This window comes from Aquarana catesbeiana, linkage group LG04 (genome assembly GCF_042186555.1).
Source record: "Aquarana catesbeiana isolate 2022-GZ linkage group LG04, ASM4218655v1, whole genome shotgun sequence".
Lineage (NCBI taxonomy): Eukaryota > Metazoa > Chordata > Amphibia > Anura > Ranidae > Aquarana > Aquarana catesbeiana.
In genome coordinates, this window is record NC_133327.1 from 197121593 (window position 1) to 197142140 (window position 20548).

Below are 20548 nucleotides of genomic sequence, written 5' to 3' on the forward strand. Positions count from 1 at the left end.
CATTGGGTATCAAAAGTGTTAACACAGTTCGAGTATCGTACATGAGTACTATATAAATAAAATATAAAATTTGCATAAACCCCACAGAAATCAAAGTTCAGAGACCAAAATTGGGAAACTATGAAGTTTCAGTATACACCATCACAGTGCAGAAGAATGTAAGGCACATGAGAGAGGGGATCAAACAGAATCTAACCATGCAGACAAGGTTTTACCATATTTGGTAGGGCAGCCTCTACTCATATATGTCAGTTGGTACAGGGGAGATACAAGGGAAGCACAGTTCTAATAGCCAAGAACCAATCATTATATGAGGGTGGGTTAGAAAGTTTCCATTGGAGGATAATTTTCCTTCCATCATAGTAGGACATGTAGAACAGAAGTTCAAGAACTGGGCTCCAGTAGCTGGCCTGGCATATGGAAACCCTGCCTTGCATCGCTTGCGGGATGTCTGGGGTTCTACATGCCACTATCTGACCCTCTAAGGCAGCCAGGATCTTTCCCTGCTGGCTGAGTGGACAACATACTGCAGAGTGGACTGAAGCTGCCTTCTCCTCCTTGGCTCTGACATTCTCATGTGTACAGTTAGAAGGAGGAGCTGGGGAGTAGGAATACCACTCTACATGAGTCTCGCTGTTCAACTGAGATCTGCAGTACGTTTAACATGGATGGATACTTATAGGGGAGGGAGATCCAATGACCAGGAAGGAGGGTGGAAGGGGGGGGTCAAGTAACAAGGGTGTACATTCAGGGGCATAATGTGGGAGGTTAAGAGGATATGTGCACTTTGACAGGGAAAGGGACTTGCTGGGGGGATCAGATTTGAAATCTCCCTCTCCACCTAGCACAAGCCCCTCCCCCCATGCATAGCTGACCCCCCATCCCACTTCCCACAAGTGCTCTCCCCTCCCAAAGTGCCCCCCAGCACATATCCGATCCCCCCATCCTACCTTCTAGCACAAGTCCTCTCCCCTCCCAGAGTGCCCCCCCCCCCCCCCCCCGCACATATCTTCCCCAAATTAAAGAGATGCTGGTTGCCACAGAGGGGCAGTCATGACGTCTAGGCATCTCTGTGTATCATGTACTCCTAAACCCAGCACTGACTACAGCACCCTGTGTTACATACAGTACTCCTGATCTTTGAACTCATTGCATTACAAACCCTGGCCCCTGCACTCTGCATTATGTATCTTAAACCCAACACTGACTACAGCACTGAGCTTTACAGACTCCTGAACTATACTGAATTATACTGTTCTTTACACACTGCTGCACTATATACGCTATACTGTATATTATATACTTCTCACCAAAGTGTTCATTGTTTTAACAGTTGCTGGTTGCTATGCAGTCCTCCACTATTTTATTGAAGTTCTTCTTTAACCCCTTGCCAACCGCAAGCCGTAGTTTGATGGTGACAGAATGACTCCACTGCGTGAATCACCGTAGCTGTACGGCAGCCAATTTAAGGGGTATAGGGGGCAAGCGTGCCCGCAGCATCACTGAGGAGCTGATGCACGTGCCCGGCGGCCGCGATGACAGAGCCAGAATGGGGATGTGTGTGTGTAAACACACACATCCCCATTCTGGCAGGGGAGAGGAGACAGATTGTATGTACCTAGTATATAGGAACAATGATCGGTCTCCTCCCCCAGGCAGTCCCATCCCCCCTACAGTTAGAACACACTGAGGGAACACATTTAACCCCTTGATTGCCCCCTAGTGTTAACCCCTTCCCTGCCAGTGACATTTATACAGTAATCAGTGGCTATTTTTAGCTCTGATCGCTGTATAACTGTCAATGGTCCCAAAAAAAGTGTCAAAAGTGTCTGATCTGTCCACTGCAATGTTGCAGTCCTGATAAAAATTGCTGATTGCCGTCATTGCTAGTAAAAAAAAAAAAAATAATAATAAAAATGCCTTAAATCTATCCCCTATTTTGTAAATTTTGCACAAACCAATCAATATAAGCTTTTTGCGATTTTTTTTTTTTTTTCCAAAAATATGTAGAATATATATCGGCCTAAACTGAGGATGAAATTTATTTTTGTTTTCTTTAAATTTGGGATATTTAATATAGCAAAAGGTAAAAAATATTGTGTTTTTTTCCAAAATTGTCGGTCTTTTTTCGTTTATAGAGCAAAAAATAAAAACTGCAGAGGTGATCAAATACCACCAAAAGAAAGCTCTATTTGTGGGAAAAAAATTTTTGTTTGGGTACAAATTTTTGTTTGGTATCGCACAAAATGGCCCAGTCAGGAAGGGGGTAAATTCTTCGGGGCTGAAGTGGTTAAGGTTGACTCAGACAAAGTGTTAGCTCTCTGTATATTTTAAGTGTGTGCAAAACCATATGTAATGGAAGCTTTTTCTTTTTTAATGGTACAGGGAAGCCTGTTTTTTTTTAACCATTGCCCCTAAGCCCCTACCACTGTAAAGTTTGGTAACACCCACTGCCACTTGCCATGGCACGCTAGGCTCGCTGCAGGTCTCTACCTCCCATAAGTCCCTCCCTCCTTCATTCTCAAGTTCAAAAGTTGGGAGGTAAAGTTGGGAGGTATAGATACCTAGTAACAGATCTAAAGGGTCCAGGGTCAAAGGTATCTTGAGTGCCTTAGCCAACCTGGTTGTGACTTGTTGCCAATAATCAAAAAGCAAATAACAACTTCCCACCATATGATAAGAAGTGCCCATGATATTGCAACACTTGTTGCAGGGCAGAGAAAGATTAGGATAAATATGATGCTGCCTCTAGGTCTGCAGGGTGACAGTCAGGGAGGACTGAGCATCATTTAGATACAATAATGCATAATCAGCATATAAAGATGGTTTGTTCCCCAATAACCTAACCTGCACACCAACGTATTAGGGCTGGTACAAATAAGGGTAGCCAGAGAGTCCACGACTAAAGCAAAAAGACCTGGAGACAGGTTTCATCCCTGTTGGCAAAGATCCTGGCTGTAGGGACTGAGTAAAGAAGTATTATCCACTGGATAAAGTAAGGTCCAAAACCACATTTAGATAAGGATGCCCAAAGAAATGGCCACTCTGTTGAGTTAAACGCTCGTTTCAGCATTCACAGAGGAAAAACCCCTGGTGCCTTTTCCTGGGATAAACCTAGATTGGTCTTTATGAACCAGGGTGGCAATAACCAAGTTTAATCTATCAGCTTAAAAGAAAGGTAGGAGGAACATCTATCAGGGCCTTTCCCCATTTAAACAGTAACCACTATAATAGCTTCCATAGAAGGGTGAAGAACCCTCATTTGGAAAGCATGTGTGAGTGTTACATATAGATGGGGAACAAGAATTTCTGAATAATGCTTGTAGTACTCTGTTAAGAGTCCATCTCCTCCCATAGTTACCAGACTGGGTAGATGGTATTGCATGGAGCAACTCATCCTTGGTGATATCTGCCACTAGCTCAGAGCGTTGTGCAGGGGACAGAGTGGGCAGGGAAATATCATGTAAGTAGGCGTCTAGGCCTGCAGGAGTGTAGTCTACCTTAGAGTTATAGAGGTCACAATAAAATTAGGTAAATTGGTTCATGATAAGCCTAGGACAGATAATGATTTGGTCAAGGGGACCATAAATCCTAGGTATACTTTTAGCGGATGGCTGTGTAGCGCTGGTAGATTTATGATCTACCATCTGATAGGTAAATTTAGTGAATTGCTCGTTATAGGAAGTTAGATTTGCCTCTGTTCCAGCTTGGCTGACGTTGCGCGTGGTTCCACATTGTGCCGGTGGGTGTCGTTGTCACCATCGGTGGGTGTTGGAAAAGCAACATGTTAAAGCGGATGAGTGCTCCTCTGTCCCGGAGACAACTCGGTGGAGGTGGTCCTGCGAGTTGCATTCTGGGAGAGGGTATTTATGGGACAGACGCCATGTTTAGGGGTTCGTTTTCAGCCACCTGCTGGCCCTCCTGGCCAACAGGTATGTGTTAGAGTACCACCTCGTGGTCCTCCGTTCTGGAGCGCGTGGGTGGGCCCAGAAGCCTGTCTGGGGCCTACCACAGCAGCCAAGGAATGGTCCTGAGCTGTCTATCGAGAGGGAAGAAGCTGGACAACCGAGAAGATCCCAGGGGAGGACCCGTCATGGAAGGATCATGCAGAGTGCTGGTCTGGAGAGGGGCCTGGTGACTCGGTTGGAGGACGTATCCTGAAGTAGTCTTGTTGCATGGTACTGCCGGGTTGGCTTAGAGGTCCAAGTACTGTGTCTGACATTCATAGTGAACCAATACATCCTGTGGCAGAGGATCGTACGGGTTTATTTCAAGCAAGTCTGTGGCAGAGACTTTTGTTCGTGCTACGTACTGGCTGCTAGGCAAGTGAGAGAGGCCTATCCAGGCAAGCAAAGATCGTGTCCCACAAAAAGGGGATTGCATTCAATTACAGTATTCAACTTTAAAGGATGTTCTAAAGAAACCTAAAGAAAGGTATTTGAGCTTCCCTGCCGTTTTCCTCCTACCTCTTTCCTGCTACTTCCTTCATTACTTGGTTCGATAAAGCATTGAAAACGTACTCAAGTGTTGGTGCTTATATCGTCCAGAGGTAAACTCAACGGAACCCTAGACCCGGTGCCGGTGAAACAGAGGTATTGAGAGTGAAGGTAACAGCCTGCTTAAACCAGCAGCTCCACCGAGAGTTAGTGCTACAGCTGCTTTACACATTTGTCTTCATTGTGCTTGATGAAAATGGGTTTTCCTTGTAATTTCAAGGCGGTTCTGGAAGGCTTTCAAAAAGGAGTTCACAAAAGCAGTATAAGTATTGTGGTATTTGGTGGTACCATAAGTCTAGCTGTCTGGGACTCAAATGTTCTTTGGATTGTCAATCACCTCTGCTAATATGGGTGGCAAATTGACCTCTTATGAAAGCTTTGGAGGCATCCTACACGATCAGTGGATCTGCAGTATCAGCATTAGCAGGCCAGTAGTGCTGTAAGCAGGCCAGTAGTGCTGTAAGGAGAACTGTATATAGGGGTCAATTTGGGTGTCTGAGATCAAAAATCTAGAAAGTCTCAAAGTTTATCCCCAGGGTCAGGAAGGAGTTTGAGCTCCAACAAGAAAGGGGATCCCATGTACAGTATTTTTATGTCTGTTAAAGTGGAAGTAAACTTCCATCTTTTACTTTTACCTTTAGGCTATAGGTAGTGTAAATATCTCCTAAACGTGCACCGTTTAGTAAATAATTAATGTACATGCAGCCAGTGACATTACTGGGGCATACGCTCTGAAGGAACGGCCACCTGTGCCATTTCTTCAGAGCCCCCTGACATCATCATGGCTCCAGCCAGTCACAGAGCGGTGTATGCAATGCATACTAGTGCATTATACCTATACCTTGTAGGTACAAAAAGATTAAAAAATTGTCCAGAGGTTTACAACCGCTTCAAAGAGGAAGTAAACCCTGATGGGTTTTACTTCCTCTTTATACTCCTGCAAAGTAAAAGCATAATGGACTAGTATGCATCGCATACTAGCCCATTATGTTGCACTTGCCTGCAAACAAAGCCTGCGATGTCCCCACTGGTGGCCGTGTCCATCTTCACCCCTCTTCCTTCTGGGGGCCGTGGACTCCGGCTCTGTGACTGGCCGGAGTCGTGTGACGTCACTCCTGCACATGCGCGCGGGAGCCGATGGTCACGGCATGGGCCCTATAGAAACTGCATGATCGTGCCCTCTCTTTAGTGCACATGCACCGATGACGCAAGTGTATATGCTAAATATCTCCTAAACCGTGCAGGTTTATGAGATATTTCCAGTACCTACAGGTAAGCCTTATTATAGGCTTACCTGTAGGTAAAAGAGTGTATGGGTTTACAACCACTTTAAGAAGATGGTGGTCAATACAACCATACAATTCTGTAACCTTTTGCCTTATTGTAAGACAATCCCTCACTTCCTGTTTCAGTGACACCTTGTTGTGCTTTGACATTATCTCATTAAAGCTATAATCTTATCTAAGTTTTTCCTCCTGTCTGAACTCCTGTTGTGATGATTTACCTTTGCTTTCTGTGATACTATAGGCCTCATGCACACTGGACATTTTTACAGCTGCTGGTTTTGGCTTCAGGCATTTTTTTTCTGCAACCAGTAAACTCCCTAGCATGTTATCCTATGTGTCCAAGCACACATAGGCTTTTATTAGCGTTTTTTGGCTGGAAAAAACCCTCAGATCTAGTGGATTTGAAGAGGAGTTTTTCAGCTGTAAAAATGCTCTAACTCTAAAAACGCTAAAAAATTGGGGTATTTTGCGTTTGAGCATTTTTAAACCATAAGCTTTGCAGGAGTATCGTTCTGATAAAAAAAAGCTAAAAAATGCAAATGCTGAAAAACGCTATTGCAAAAATATTTGCAAAACTTATTCTACAGCTACAACTTTCTACAGCTAACACTACTGGCTTTTTTTTATAACGTCCAGTGTGCATGAGGCCTAAAGGTGAATGCACCCTGTCTCCGATTAGATGCAAGAACCCCAGTGGAGGTACAGCGATTAACTGAGGCTGTCCCATTGAAAGTAATGGGAGACTCCTGGCTCTTGCAGCTTATCACGGCCACTTGTATGTAATCGCTCATGCAGTGATTACAAGCTAGTGAACACTCCATGCAGGTAGTGTTGAGATTGGGATTCGAACCAATGACCAAAGTGCTGCCAGGCAGAAGTACTAACCACTATGTGTGTGTGTTTGTATGTGTACACACATACAAATTTTGGTAGGGTTTTCTTTGTGTTTTTTTACAACACATAAAGGTCATCACAATGCTTTGGTCTCAGGGGTGACTACTTGTTTCCAACATAAGGAGTTCAGCCACCACATTGGATGCGGTGCCACTCAAAACAGGTCAGGGAAACCCAGTAGAACTCTAAAAAGAAAGGAACAGGGGGCGCACCAGTCTAACGCATTACCTTTGTGACAATTCATTATAAAAAAAAAATAACTGATATTGGCTGATTTAGTTAGTGGGAAGAATGTGCCACAGCCCCAAGACCTGCTGTGTCTTATTTGTGATACCTGAGGGGACATCTCTCGAAACACGTCAGCTTTTTTGGAGATCATGCTGGTTGGAGCATCTGGTGGACTAATATATATTGTGCTTGACAAATTAATTAGTTTGTAAGTATATTTTATAAAACATTTTTATAATAAATTGTTGCAAAGGTAATGCGCTAGGTTGGGGCGTCCTCTGTTCCTTTCTTTTTAGGAGTGACTACTTGTCTCACTGTATGTTTATGTGTTTGCAAACTTACATGAATTAGATGTTTTTGATGAATGGACACTCTACATGGAAATTTCTGCACCCAATAAGTCTCACTAATGACATCTGTGGAGGTTACATCCAGATGAATGTAGACATGGGAAACCACATTATACAAGTGTATATGAACCATATACCTTCGTCTACTTGTGTGTATAGACATCCAGTTTAGGGTTTTCTTCTTTGCACTCCTCTTTGTAATTAGATAGATATATAGGTACAGATTTTTTCCCTTAAAGTGGATGTAAACCCCCGAATTTGTGTTGGGGGAGTGGGGTGCTATAAATAGATTAGCAGAGAGCTTGTCTTGTCACAGCACAGCTCTGGAAGTATCTTCGTTCCTCTGCCTATGTGGAGGGGGTGTGTGCCTTTCCTCTAATCAGCTGTCACACAGTGTATGCCAAGACTCCACTCCCAAAGCTGAAACCGGAAGAAAAAAATCCAACACAATGTTCACTTTACACCCACTTTAACCCAATCCCTCGGGCAATAATTATAAGAGTAATAATCTGAGTGTCCTGTATGCATGCTGCATTACAATTATTTTTTCTGGTACCAATAAGGTTACCAGGTGTTGGGCAGCTATTCCAGCAAAACAGGGCAAAATGCCTTGTTTCTGGCATGTCCAGTTCACAACACTGTGTTGCAGTTGTGTGCAGGTGGTGTGCGCTGTGACATTTCAATAAAATTTGTTTAAAAAAAAAAGTGAACAGTGTGATGCGCCAGGATCAGCGCATTAGCACTGCGTTTCTCGCACTCCAGCTGCTGCCTTGTAACACAGCGGCTGGCGTAAATGCACCCTACATTTTATTAACAATGAAAAAAGAGGTTACATGCATAACCAGCACAATGTGCATTGTAATCATAACAATGTAATGTTGTATAACAGGCAAGCTCGTTAGGGTGATTCATCTAGTATAAGTCAGGATCACAATCAGTAAGAAGTGCATTTCATCTTTTCTAAGAATACATTTATATACAGTGCAGGCATGCTTTGTTGGGGGAACAATAAAAAGATGGAAGTACACAATCTATCAATATCATCATCTTCCTTTCAACTCTTTATCCATCACCAATAGGTGCTTTGCTCCATCATGTTTTACCTATGCTTCACTATTAATAAACATACTGTGTCCTTTGTCATAACCGCAAGGGCTTTTATGGAATTAGGATCATTGATTTGCATACGTATATTCATTCTTAGTGTCTGGTAACTCATAGCAACCAGCAAGTCAGATTTCTGTTTACTGATAGATGATTTGTGATTGGCAGCTTTGAGTCATTACACTTTCGCTATTTTTACTGTAGATCTATAGTTGGAAAAAATAATACCTGTTGTATGTATGACTTATCTGTTATTTGTGCACACAATTGTAGTTTGCAAAGTGCAGAAAAACAAAGGAAAAAGTTGTTTTCACAGGTTTACACACAAGATTAACCACTTCAAGACCCACTTTCTGCCCAGGGCATTTTTCAGATTTCAGTGTTACACTTTGAAGGACAATTACTCCATCATGCAACACTGTACCCAAATGAATTTTATATCATTTTTTGAGACAGATAGAGCTTTTTTCTGGTGGTACTTAATCACGACTGGGATTTTTTGCTTTTTTTGCTGTATAAAGGAAAAAAGACTCAAAATTTTGAAAAAAACAAATTTTTCTTAATTTCTGTTAAGAAACTTTGCACATAAATGGTCTTTCTTCATAGATTTAGGCCAAAATGTATTCTGCTACATTTCTTTTGTAAAATAACCCAAATCAGTGTATATTATTTAGTCTGTGCAAAAATTGTTCATTCCTAATGTACTGATTGCCTGTCTCGTTTCTTGAGGCCCTAAAATGCCAGGATAGTACAAATACCGCTAAATGACCCCTCTTTGGAAAGTTGTCAGTCCAAGGTACTTAGTAAGAGGCATGGTGAGTTTTTTTAGAAGATGTCATTTTTAGTCACAATTTTTTGGAAAATTAGGAAATTAAATAAAACTATTTTTTTCCCACAAAGCTATCATTTTAACATGTTATTTCTCACATACATTATAGGCATACAGTCAGGTCCATAAATATTGGGACATCGACACAATTCTAATCCATTTGGCTCTATACACCACCACAATGGATTTGAAATGAAACAAACAAGATTTGCTTTAACTGCAGACTTTCAGCTTTAATTTGAGGGTATTTACATCCAAATCAGGTGAATGGTGTAGGAATTACAACAGTTTGTATATGTGCTTCCCACTTTTTAAGGGACCAAAAGTAATGGGACAGATTAACAATCATCCATCAAACTTTCACTTTTTAATACTTGGTTGCAAATCCTTTGCAGCCAATTACAGCCTGAAGTCTGGAATGCATAGACATCACCAGATGCTGGTGATGCTCTGCCAGGCCTCTACTGCAACTGTCTTCAGTTCCTGCTTGTTCTTGGGGCATTTTCCCTTCAGTTTTGTCTTCAGCAAGTGAAATGCATGCTCAATCGGATTCAGGTCAGGTGATTGACTTGGCCATTGCATAACATTCCACTTCTTTCCCTTAAAAAACTCTTTGGTTGCTTTTGCAGTATGCTTCGGGTCATTGTCCATCTGCACTGTGAAGCGCCGTCTAATGAGTTCTGAAGCATTTTGCTGAATATGAGCAGATAATATTGCCCGAAACACTTCAGAATTCATCCTGCTGCTTTTGTCAGCAGTCACATCATCAATAAATACAAGATAACCAGTTCCATTGGCAGCCATACATGCCCATGCCATGACACTACCACCACCATGCTTCACTGATGAGGTGGTATGCTTTGGATCATGAGCAGTTTCTTTCCTTCTCCATACTCGTCTCTTCCCATCACTCTGATACAAGTTGATCTTGGTCTCATCTGTCCATAGGATGTTGTTCCAGAACTGTGAAGACTTTTTTAGATGTTGTTTGGCAAACTCTAATCTGGCCTTCCTGTTTTTGAGGCTCACCAATGGTTTACATCTTGTGGCGAACCCTCTGTATTCACTGGTGAAGTCTTCTCTTGATTGTTGACTTTGACACACATACACCTACCTCCTGAAGAGTGTTCTTGATCTGGCCAACTGTTGTGAAGGGTGTTTTCTTCACCAGGGAAAGAATTCTTCGGTCATCCACCACAGTTGTTTTCCGTGGTCTTCCGGGTCTTTTGGTGTTGCTGAGCTCATCGGTGAGTTATTTCTTTTTAAGGATGTTCCAAACAGTTGATTATTAATTATCAATTAATAAAATATTTCCAACACATAGGCATACTTAAAATTACACAGCAAAATACATTCTGCTACTCCTGCTATTTGGCGATACCACGTGTGAGACTTTTTCTCAGCCTAGCCACATAAAGAGGGCCTTAATCCACGGAGCACCTTCAGTCTCTCTAGGGCCATAAATTACAAATTCAATTTCTTGACTACCTTTCACATATTTGGAAGCCCTGGAGAACCAAGACAGTAGAAACACCCACAAAATGACTACATTTTGGAGAGTAAATACCCCAGGGTATTTTTTAGAATGCATCGTGAATTTTTTGAAGACTTCATTTTTTGCCACAAGTTTTTGGAAAATTCAGAAAGAAAATAGATTTTTTTTTCTTTTGCACAAAGTTGTCAGTTTAATAAGCTATATTTCACGCACAGCATAGGCATACTTAGAATTACAACCCAAGCAAGCCTAGCCAACTTGTTCGTGGCGTGCAGGTGTTCACAAGGGATGGCTGGGACTGCTGTCTTGCAGAAACGTAGTCAGTTGAATGTGCAGATGGGTCAGTTCAGGTGGCAGACAGGGACATGGTCAGCAAACAGGCAAAAGGGTTGGTCGAGCCAGAAGGCAGAAATGTGGTCAGTAAACAGGCCAGGGTAAGTACAGGTGACAGGCAGAGGCGACACTGTACTGGTGTGGTGGTGATCAGGAACACTGTTACTGGCTGCACTTGTCTGGTGACCTTGGGGCGTGTGTACTGGTGATCAGAAACACTGTTGGTTTACACTGATGACACTGGGGACTAGCATGACAGCTATCAGGAATATTGTTGCCAACTCACACTGGTCTGGTGATACTTGGACTGGTGTGGCGACAATCAGGGACACTGTTGCTAGCTTACACTAGTCTGGTGACACTGCGATTGTGTGGCAATAATAAGGAACACTGTTGCTGGCATACACTAGTCTGGTGACACTGAAACTGGTGTGGTGGTGATCAGGAAAACTGTTGCTGGCTGCACTGGTCTGGTGTGGTGGCAGTCAGGAACACTGATTCTAGCTACACTGGTCTGACAAAACTGTGACTGGTGTGATGGTGATTGGAGACACCGTAACTGGCTGGTCTGGTGATACTTGGACTGGTGTGGCGACAATCAGGGACACTGTTGCTAGCTTACACTAGTCTGGTGACACTGCGATTGTGTGGCAATAATAAGGAACACTGTTGCTGGCATACACTAGTCTGGTGACACTGAAACTGGTGTGGTGGTGATCAGGAAAACTGTTGCTGGCTGCACTGGTCTGGTGTGGTGGCAGTCAGGAACACTGATTCTAGCTACACTGGTCTGACAAAACTGTGACTGGTGTGATGGTGATTGGAGACACCGTAACTGGCTGAAATATTAGGGTTCATTCACACGTGAGGTTAAAAATTAAATAGTGAAAAATTTGTGTCTGTCCTTTTTTCTTAACCTCTTCATGCTGGACACATATATGCAGCCTCTTGGCATTTTGCCCTTCACGCCAAGGGGCCGCATGTATGAGGCCCTGTGTAAACCACTCCCCATGCTGAGAACGCACTTCCTGCTCGCTCCCAGCATGGTAGACGGCGGTTACCGGAAAGCTCCCAATGCATACTAGCGATCGGGGGCTTTCAGATCATGTGACCGCTGTGACAGCCAATCACAGCAGTCACGTGATCCTAATGCAGCCTCTGCCTCATGGCGCTTGGAACCCTTAAAGTGGTTGTAAAGCTTCTTTTTTTTGTATTAAAATAACAAATATGTCTATAATTACCCGCTCTGTGCAATGCTTTTGCACAGAGCAGCCCCGATCCTCTTCTTCTGGGGTTCCCTGCTGGTACTCCAGGCCCCTGCTCTTTATCGGGTGCCCTCACGGAAAGCCGCTTTCCGCTCCCGAGTTCCACTGCTGCGTTCATTGACACCAGGACTTAATGCATGCATTAGGGTGAAAAACCTTAAGGCTTTACAACTACTTTAAAGGGCCGGGAGGCAGCCGACGGGAAGAGGTTAAAAATCCATATAATCAACTTTGCATTAAATAAAGTCCCAAAACAACAACATCCACTGTTGTTATATCCCCCGGGTGAGGCCCACTACCATTCACTACATACACTCACTTCAGCTCCACTGACCTATATAAATAAATAGATCTTTGTGCATTTCTATTCTTTCACACCTTGAAGATATTCTTTACTGTGTTCTCCTCCATCTCAGATACAATCTTCATTTTATATTATTGCAGTGACCCCAAATCAGCATGCAAGAATGGCTCCCCCACTTGAAACATCTCAAAATAGCATGATACTTAAAGCTCCAAAACTATAGAGTTACTTTTGAGGCAGATTTTAGTGTTTTTGGCCCCAAAGACTTTAGTGAAAATGACTGGCATTTCAGGAATTTATTCAGGTGTATTTCATCCATTAAAGAACTGGTCTCCTCCCTTCAGTGCTTTCCATTGGCTAAAACGAAAATGGCAGAAGCTTGAATACACACACACAAAACTTTTGTAATACCCATCCAAAATGTTTGTATATGTTCACAAAAAGTGCTTAACCACTTCTGGACCACTCACTGTAGATGTTTGGCTACAGGGTGACCCAGTTGCCCTGGATCAGAAGCTGATCATGATTTATGGCCGAAACCTGCTGAGTGAATGACAGAAGAGCGTGTTTGTGTTTTTTTTTTTTTTTCCAAAATTTTTGATCTTTTTTCGTTTGTATATTAAAAAATAAAAAACCCAGTGGTTATCGAATAACACCAACAGAAAGCTCTATTTGTGTGAAAAAAATGACATAAACTTAATTTGGGTACAGCGTTGCATGACAGTACAATTGTCAGTTAAAGTAGCACAGTATTGAATAGCAAAAAATGGCCTGGTTATGAAGGCGGTAAAATCTTCCGGAGCTTAAGTGGTTAAATAAAAATGCCTAAAAAACACACGAAAATCGCTTTGCTCAGGTATGATTGCAGCTGTAAACTGCAAGGTTTGAAGACGGTTAGAAGGTATGAATAGTAAAACATATGAAACTAAAATGCATAGCAGCAATGAAGCACTATCCTGTTCAAATCCAATGCAATGAGAAAAGCCTAATGCTTTTTCTGCTTTCAGACTGGCCTTCTCTTTTATTACAGCACACAAATTCATCCTGTTACTGAAAGGTCAAAATCATTACCTTGAAAGGTAGAGATTAGGAAATCAAAAGCAGTATACAGTGGTAGCTGTAATGTAAATCCTGTAGTGTTGAGTAAATATGTATTGAACAAAGCAAATTCTTGGTAGGTACGATTTTGTTTCATGCTAGGCTATCCTATAAAAGATGCCTTTAACAAACAATTGTTTTATTACTTTGCTGTGTGTGTCGGTGGGACTCAGGATAGTCATTCTAGTGCCTCTGGGCTTGGTTACATAAAATATATAATTGGGGGATATGTCTCATCAAGAACAGTTTCATGTCCAACTGTCCATGCATGTGATATGTGCCACTGGAACCTACCATGGTCTTCTTTGACAGATAGGTGGCTCACAGCATACTTGAAATGAACACTTGGTTCATATTACTACATAAGGAAAGCAATAATTGGCTATGGTCACAAAGAGATTTTTCAACACATGGTTATTTCCAATCTATTCTAACGATTGGAAGTGCTCATTACTACACAGGATAATTTTCTCTGATTGCTAGAAACAATATTCAACGCACAAGTTTTGCTTGAATTTATCAACCTGTGTATGGCCATAGAACTAAAACAAGTGTGAAAACAGATAAAACTACTAATATATATGCAGAACCAGCAGATGGTTGGCTCCTGTGTTTCCTTTTTGATCTGCATTATTGCCTTTAGAGAAGTTTTCGTTTTGACCACAGTTCTTTTCCTTTTTGTTACCTAAAAAAACCCAAAATGTAATGTTTGTCACATAAATAAACCTTTATAGGGACCCGTTTTATGTAACACTATACAGCAAAGTCCTTCTTTAGCACTTATATTGCCATTGTAATCTTAGAAGTAAGAAAGGAAGATATTAAAGTGGAACCAAACCCCAGTTTAACCGTTTCCCAAAACAGTTGCATTCAACACATGCCTTGAATAATAACTGTTATGCCACGTACACACAGTCGGATTTTCCGATGGGAAATGTTGCATGTGAGCTTGTTGTCGGAAAGTCCGGCCGTGTGTATGCTCCATCGAACATTTGCTGTTGGAATTTCCTGCCAACAAATGTTTGATAGCAGGTTCTCAAATTTTCCGCCAACAAAACTTTGTTGTCGGAAAGTCCGATCGTGTGTACACAAGTCCGTCGCACAAAAGTTCACACATGCTCGAAATCAAGCAGAAGGAGCCGCAGTGGCTATTGAACTTCCTTTTTCTCGGCTCATCGTACGCCTTGTACATCACTGCATTCCCACGTTCTTAATTGTTGGCCAACATTTGTGTGACCGTGTGTATGCAAGACAAGTTTGATCCAGCAACCTTCGAACAAAAATCCACGGTTTTGTTGTCGGAAAGTCCGATCGCGTGTACGCGGCATAAGTGTTTCTAGTGTGCTGAACTGTCAAGTCATCAAATGGTTGATTCATAACTGATCACATGTAGGAAAAGCAAAGAGGAGGGCACACACACCTAATGCATTACTGTGCTGCATCATGGCAACTGCAGATCAAACCGCAGCTAAGATGGCAGCGTTCTTGACTATAAAGGATAGGAGGGTTTAGTTCCTCTCCAAATACTATGTGGTACACTTTGCAGTGACAGTTTCAGGAAGACTGAGCGACACAGTATTGCAAGTATACTGTATTGTGTTTATTAATGGTAGCAATATTGATATAGTCTTAGTGTACCTTACAAGCCTCCAGCCAATTCTCTGCGTTAATCACTTTTTATTACTGCATCTTATTACTATTGACACAGATGTCATATTCTAAACAACTTTTGCTGTAGTGTTGGGACATTTGTATTGTTCATGGTCTGCTTAGATTCTAATTCTATTACTGTTAAAGAGACAGTCCACCTAAGGCTGGTATTTCAGTTTTAGGTAAAATCTAGTGCTTGATTTATCAAGTGGCTTCTCATGAGGGCTTTAAAATCAAATATCCTTGCCACATCCCCTGGCTGTGTTCCAGTCCACTTCTCTGCTTATGTGCTTCATAATATAAAATAAGTAAAAGTAAACTTTTTCTACTATGCTAAAGGAAATGAACAACCTGGCTGTGCATGTACAACAGATATAAAAAGTCTACACACCCCTGGTAAAACGTCAGGTTTCTGTGATGTAAAAAAATGAGACAAAGATAAATAAATTCAGAACTTTTTCCACCTTTATTGTGACCTATAAACTGCAAAACTCAATTAAAAAAACAAACGGAAATCTTTTAAAAAATAAAATAATGTGGTTACAGAAGTGTGCACACCCTCTTATAACTGGGGCTGTAGCTGTGTTCAGAATTAAGCAATCACAGTCAAACTCATGTTAAATAGGAGTCAGTACACACCTGCCATCATTTAAAGTGCCTCTTATTACCACCAAATAAAGTTCAGCTGTTCTAGTAGTCTTTTCTGACATTTTCTTAGTCGCATCCTACAGCAAAAGCCATGGTCCACAGAGAGTTTCCAAAGCATCAGAGGGATCTCATTGTTAAAAGGTATCAGTCAGGAGAAGGGTACAAAAGAATTTCCAAGGCATTAGATATACCATGGAACACAGTGAAGACAGTCATCAAGTGGAGAAAATATGGTACAACAGTGACATTACTAAGAACTAGACATCCCTCCAAAATTCATGAAAAGACGAGAAGAATACTGGTCAGGGAGGCTGCCAAGAGGCCTACAGCAACATTAAAGGAGCTACAGGAATATCTGGGCAAGTACTGGCTGTGTGGTACATGTGACAACAATCTCCCGTATTCTTCATATGTCTGGGCTATGGGGTAGAGTGGCAATACGGAGGCCTTTTCTTATGAAGAAAAACATCCAAGCCCGACTAAATTTAGCAAAAACACATCTGAAGTCTCCCAAAAGCATGTGGGAAAATGTGTTATGGTCTGATGAAACCAAGGTTGAACTTTTTGGCCATAATTTCAAAAGATATCTTTGGCGCAAAAACAACACTGCACATCACCAAAAGAACACCATACCCACAGTGAAGTATGAGGTGACTGCATCATGCTTTGGAGCTGTTTTTCTTCAGCTGGAACAGGGGCCCTTAGTCAAGGTAGAGGGAATTATGAACAGTTCCAAATACCAGTCAATATTGGCACAAAACCTTCAGGCTTCTGCTAGAAAGCTGAACATGAAGAGGAATGTCATCTTTCAGCATGACAATGACCCAGAGCATACATCCAAATCAACAAAGGAATGGCTTCACCATTCTGAGTGCTGTAATAAAATCAAAAGGTAAGTGCCTTGCAAAAGTATTCACCCCCCTTGGCTTTTTACCTATTTTGTTACATTGCAGCCTTTAGTTCAATTTTTTTAATCTGAATTATATGTGATGGATCAGAACACAACAGTTCAAGTTGGTGAAGTAAAATTAGAAAAATATACACATAAAACTATTTTTCAGACATAAAAAAATGATAATTGGCATGTGCGTATGTATTTATCCCCTTTGTTATGAAGCCCATAAAAAGCTCTGGTGCAACCAATTACCTTCAGAAGTCACATAATTAGTGAAATGATGTCCACCTGTGTGCAATCTAAGTGTCACATGATCTGTCATTACAGATACACACCTTTTTGAAAGGCCCCAGAGGCTGCAACACCTAAGCAAGAGGCACCACTAACCAAATACTGCCATAAAGCCCATGGAACTCTTCAGACAAGTAAGGCATAATGTTGTTGAGAAGTACAAATCAGGGTTAGGTTATAAAAAAATGTCCAAATCTTTGATGATCCCTAGGAGCACCATCAAATCTATCATAACCAAATGGAAAGAACGAACATGGCATTAAAGCAAACCTGCCAAAAGACGGCCGCACACCAAAACTCACGGACTGGGCAAGGAGGGCATTAATCAGAGAGGTAGCACAGAGACCTAAGGTAACCCTGGAGGAGCTGCAGAGTTCCACAGCAGAGACTGGAGTATCTGTACATAGGATGACATTAAGCTGTACGCTCCATAGAGTTGGGCTTTATGACTGAGTGGCCGGAAGAAAGCCATTACTTTCAGCAAAAAACAAAATGGCACGTTTTGAGTTTGCAAAAAGGCATGTGGGAGACTCCCAAAATGTATGGAGGAAGGTGCTTTGGTCTGATGAGATTAAAATTGAACTTTTTGGCCATCAAAGAAAACGCTATGTCTGGCGCAAACCCAACACATCACATCACCCAAAGAACACCATCCCCACACTGAAACATGGTGGTGGCAGCATCATGCTGTGGGAATGTTTTTCAGCAGTCGGGACTGGGAAACTGGTCAGAGTTAAAGGAAAGATGGATGGTGCTAAATACAGTGATATTCTCTGTACAACTCTGTGTGTGATTTGAGGCTAGGACGGAGGTTCACCTTCCAGCAGGACAATGACCCCAAAACACACTGCTAAAGCAACACTTGAGTGGTTTAAGGGGAAACATGTAAATGTGTTGGAATGGCCTAGTCAAAGCCCAGACCTCAATCCAATTGAAAATCTGTGGTCAGACTTAAAGATTGCTGTTAACAAGCGAAAACCATCCAACTTGAAGGAGCTGGAGCAGTTTTGCAAGGAGGAATGGGCAAAAATCCCAGTGGTAAGATGTGGCAAGCTCATTGAGACTTATCAAAAGTGACTTGGAGCTGTGATAGCCGCAAAAGGTGGCTCTACAAAGTATTGACTTTAGGGGGGTGAATAGTTATGCACATTGACTTTTTCTGTTATTTTTCCTATTTGTTGTTCACAATAATAAAAAAAAAACATCTTCAAAGTTGTGGGCATGTTCTGTAAGTTAAAAGATACAAATCCTCAAACAATCCATGTTAGTTCCAGGTTGTGAGGCAACAAAACACGAAAAATGCCAAGGGGGTGAATACTTTTGCAAGGCACTGTACTTAACAAAGTATTCGTTTAACTAGTTACAGACCGTCCGCCACAGTTTTGCGGAAAGTTGGCTTCCCTGCACGATTTGTGGGCATGCGCGTGCATTCTACCAGCGGCTCTGCCGGACTCGATGTCCGTCGGCCACACGCGATCCCTCCAGAGACAGGCAGAATGGGGATCTCTCAATGTAAACAAACAGATCCCCATTCTGTCAGGGGAGGAGAGAGAGATTGTCTGTTCCTAGTGATTAGTAACAACGATCTCTCTCCTCCTGCAGTCATCCCAGCCCCCATACAGTTTGCAACACCACCGAGGGAACACACTTACCCCTTGATCGCCCCCTAGTGTTAACCCCTTCCCTGTCAGTGACATTTATACAGTAATCAGTGGCTATTTTTAGCTCTGATCGCTGTATAGATGTCAATGGTCCCAAAAAAAGTGTCAAGTGTCCGATCTGTCTGCCACAATGTCGCAGTCCCGCTAAAAATCGATGATCACCGCCATTACTAGTAAAAAAATAAATAATATAATAATAAAATGCCACAAATATATCCCCTATTTTGTAGACACTATAACTTTTGTGCAAACCAATTAATATATACGCTTATTGCAATTTTTTTTTTTTTTTTACCAAAAATATGTAGAAGAATACATATTGGCCTAAACTGATGAAGACTTTCTTTTTTGGGGGGGATATTTATTATAGTAAAAAATTAAAAAATATATATATTTTTCAAAATATATTTTTCAAAATTGTCATTCTTTTTTTGTTTATAGCGCAAAAAATAAAAACTGCAGAGGTGATCAAATACCACCAAAAGAAAGCTTGTTTGGGTACAAAATTTTGTTTGGGTACAATGTCGCACGACCGCACAATTGTCTGTTAAAACGACGCAGTGGCGTATCGCAAAAAATGGCCTGGTCAATTAGGGAGAAAATCTTCCGGTCCTTAAGTGGTTAAGGATGTGCACACTTATGCAACCATATTATTGTATTTTTTTAATTTTTACTTCCCTCCACTTAAAAGATTTCAGTTTGTTGTTCAACTGAGTTGTACAATTTATAAGTCTCGTTTTTTTACATCACAGAAACCTGACATTTTAACAGGGGTGTATAGACTTTTTATATCCACTGTATATACATTTTTATTTTTACTTGTGCAGCCCTAGTTTTGGTACTTTACAATGGTATCCTCCTTCTTTCCTCCACACTTTCCTATTGTCCTGTCATAATATTTGCCAGCCCTACTGGCTAATAGGAATATGTGGCAGGGGTTGGGTCATCTTTAGGCATTGGTCACTCTCGTAGTGCTGTAGCCTTAGCATTCTGCCAACTTTACTTCAGAAGAAAGAGTGAAACCCTCTTGCAAAGATATTGAAAGAGAGGTTCTTGAGAGGTGTAAACATTTGTATTGTTACATATGAGTGAACTCTCCATTAACAAATGTGAACAATATTGTAATTATTAATATATTTTAGTTAGATTGGAATATATTTAAACCATTGATTGTGTTTCTCCTTCCAGCTTCCCTATCATTGATACTCTCACTATTTAAAAGGCTTGGCTGCGCCCCATATACATATGCTAAGTATAGTGACCAATTAGGGGGCTTTATATTAGCCACTGTACAGAAAGAAGAGGGGGATATAATGAATTGTTACCAAGCTGTGCACTCTTTATCTTGGGACGAAAAAGCACTTAGTATGACCAGACCTGAAGCAGAGAGGTAGCTCCATGCTTGTACTGTACATCGTCTTATATGGTTTTGTGTGTAATTTGTAAATATCATGTAACCCACTTTACTTATGCTGTACAGTGAGTTGTAAATACTTTTTATTGTGTAGTTTGCATATATTATGTAACTCTATCAATAAATAGATATATTACAGATTAACGTCTACTTGTGTCCAAGAATCCTTAGATCTAGGTGTGTATGTAAATACTCTTATGGCGCGTACACACGGTCGGCTTTTCCGACGGGAAACGTTGGATGTGAGCTTGTTGTCAGAAAGTCCGACCGTGTGTACGCAGCATTATAGTGATTGAAATGTATTCAC

At 41.5% G+C, this 20548-nt stretch overlaps 1 protein-coding gene across 1 annotated transcript in view; it reads left to right on the forward strand.

Moving 5' to 3' along the window:
- The window catches only part of LEKR1 (leucine, glutamate and lysine rich 1), a 283385-nt gene that overhangs the window by 130255 nt on the left and 132582 nt on the right, over positions 1-20548 (forward strand). The gene's annotated exons all lie outside the window — the stretch shown is intronic.